A 3,129-nucleotide genomic window follows, 5' to 3' on the forward strand; every position below is an offset into this window, starting at 1 on the left:
AAAAAAAAAAAAAAAAAAAAAAAAAAAAAAAAAAAAAAAACAATTCCACTACTATTCACTGTTCTAACCATTACCAAGAATGGGCGACTTTAAAGGCTGGCTGCTGCTTCACACAGGTTACAAGTAACTATTCACTACTTTTTCATAGATAAAGCCCCTGACCTTCAAGAAAGTGTTAAGGAAAAATATTATTTAATCTCTTCCTTTCTTCAAAGAATTGTTATGTGTTGTTGTTTTTTTAAACTAGATCTAAGAAAGAAAAAGCCAACACCGATATACATGCTGCTTGGGTGTGGGAAGACAGTTGCCCAGGTGACATGTCAGGAGACTGAAGGCACAATATATCCCAGCGTAATAAACAACTGATCACTTAGTTATAGCAATGACACCAAATAGATATTAGATTCAGTCACATAATCAATTATGTAAGCAAGCTTATTACATCATTATTCTCTTTTTATTTTTAATTTTTTTAATTTTTTTTTTTTTAAATAATAGAGACGGGGTTTCACCATGTTGGCCAGGATGGTCTCGATCTCTTGACCTTGTGATCTGCCTGCCTCGGCCTCCCAAAGTGCTGGGATTACAGGCGTGAGCCACCACTACCAGCCAACATCATTATTCTCTATTAATATCTGGTATTATAGTGTAGGAATATTTTTGTCTTATAGTATAGACATAATCGGGTGAAATGTAATTAGGAACTGAAGGGACATTGTGAGGAGTGATCAGGAGGCGAGAGTAAGGGCTTTGCGGTAGCGCCAGCACCCGGGGAGGCGCCGGTTGCTTAGCAGGTGGGACTTGCGGTAACGCCAGCGACTGGGAAGGTGCCTGTTACTTAGCAGGCCATAGGGGAGTTCCCCTTTCACTGAGGGAGTGCACTGAAAACTCTGCGGCTCTCGAGGAAGGTCTGACACTGGCCAGGCCGGCCGCAGACATCCAGGGGCTTAAACACCTCTCCGTGGTGCTGTGCTCCGGCGGTCACCATCCTCATCCACTTTCAGGTTCCACTTTCCCACCCGATGCTCCCTTGTAAATTCTTAGAAGCTGTGAGAAGTAAAAATAGAGGAATCCTAAAAGCCTTTGATCTCTCTGATAAGTTCATAGAAAGATACTGATGTATGTGCCTCCCCTCCTTGCAGCGACTGAGAGGGAGGGGCCCTCTGTACTGTACCCCTGTGACCCTGTGTACCATACCCACATGGCCCCACGTATTGTAAGAATGTGATTTGCTTGACCCCTATGAATCATGTCAGATGAGTTACTCTCCGGCCCTGTCCCCTGCCTTGTATACAATAAATATCCAGGCACTGGGGCCCCTGCCGGACTCCGCCCCTTGGTGGCAGTGGTCCCCCAGCCCAGCTGAATTCTTCTATCTCTGTGTCTTGTGTCTTTCTTTCTGCAATCTATTGTCTCCGCACACAAAAGAGCACCCACTAGACCCTGCGGGGCTGGACCCTGCCCTTGAGCCAAAAGGCATCGGGAAAAAGACATCTACCCATTAAATTCCTCATAAATGTGAGGTAAAAAGATGACATTTTTGGACAGTTTCTAAGTCTGCAGATCTACTACTCTCCAAAAAGTGGCAGGACCTGCTGCATAGCGTAGGGAAGTAACGTATTGCCATTTCCTAAGCGTATAACCAGAGCTGAGCAGTCCACAGAACAGCCGACTCTCTCTTCTATCCATTTATGCGGTAGTTTTTGTGGATTTCTGGCCAAATGTCACAGACGGAAGCCAGGAGTGTATCCAAGACGTCATCCGTCTTCTGCCGAAAGCAGGTCGTGAGCTGGTCATGTTCTCCCGGGTCTCCTTCCCCGCGGCGGGGCGGCGGCTGCCCTGGGCTCCCAGAGCCGCAGCCTCCCTGGCCTGGAACTCGCTCTCCCTCTGCAGGCGGCACTGTTCGGTTTCAGCCTCCGATTCTTTCTTGTTTCTGTTGGTTTCCGTTTTGTTTTGAGATGGAGCCTCCTCTGTCGCCAGGCTGGAGTGCAGTGGCACCATCTCGGCTCACTGCCACCCCCGCCTCCCGGGGCCAAGCGATCCTCCTGCCTCAGCCTCCCGAGTAGCTGGGATTACCGGTGCCCGCACCACTCCTGGCAAATGTTTTGTGTTTTTAGTAGCGACAGGGCTTCACCGTGTTGGCCACGGCGGCGGCGATGATGACACCAAGGCCAGTGGCCTCGAGCCCCTCGACGGCCCCGTGGGTCCCCAAGGTGCGCTTTACACCGTAGTTTTTTCTTTCTTTTTTTAAATGTTTATTTTAGGTACAAAGAACTATCGTGGTTTTTCATGGTAGCGGCCTTGGATAATCCTTTGAAGGGAGAATGATTTAGTCCAACTCAATAAAACCGATGTCGTTGGCGCACTGATGGAAGCACCGGCGGCCGTATTTCCGGATCGAACAGACTGGACAAGAGCGAGAGCCCTGGGCGGCTTTTCGCGGGTGACCCAGCTTGCTCTCAGGGGTGCGACGAGGCAAAAGGCCGTTTTGAACTTTTCTTTCTTCTTTACGCTTTCCTCGCCCGGCTCCAGGTGTCAAGACACAACCTTGCGAGAAGCTGCCTGTGTGCTGCGTCTCACCTGGAAATACGGCCTCGGAGCCGCCCGGTTTCCTTCCCAGCCCGTGCTCCAGGCCTCTGCGCGGTTATCCGCCTGAGCACGAGCTCAGCACAGGCCCTGCTCTCTTATCCGCTCGTGGATTTCCTAGAAGCTTCAGGAGTTGGATCCCGACAGCGACCAGGGACCTCCAGAATTCTCTCTCCAGTGAAAGGTTTCTTCAGGGGCGGAACCCACCGCTGGCTGAAGGGTGACTAAGAGATTGCCTAGGACTAACCTATTAATCTGTAACCTGGCAGGATCCATGATGGCACCAGCCCCTTCACCGAATGGGACAACAGATCAGGAGGACGCCGGGTGTGTGGCCTGTGCTTGTGGTCCCAGCGACTCGGGAGGCTGAGGCGGGAGAATCGCTTGGACCTGGGAGGCGGAGGTGCAGTGAGTGGAGAGCCTGCCACCGCACTCCAGCCTGGGTGACAGAGCGAGACTGTCTCAGAGAGGGAGAGAGGGAGAGAGAGAGGGAGACAGAGAGGGAGAGAGAGAGGGAGGGAGAGAGGGAGAGAGAGAGGGAGG

Source organism: Cebus imitator, unplaced genomic scaffold (genome assembly GCF_001604975.1).
Source record: "Cebus imitator isolate Cc_AM_T3 unplaced genomic scaffold, Cebus_imitator-1.0 Scaffold339, whole genome shotgun sequence".
In the NCBI taxonomy this organism is placed as follows: Eukaryota; Metazoa; Chordata; class Mammalia; order Primates; family Cebidae; genus Cebus; species Cebus imitator.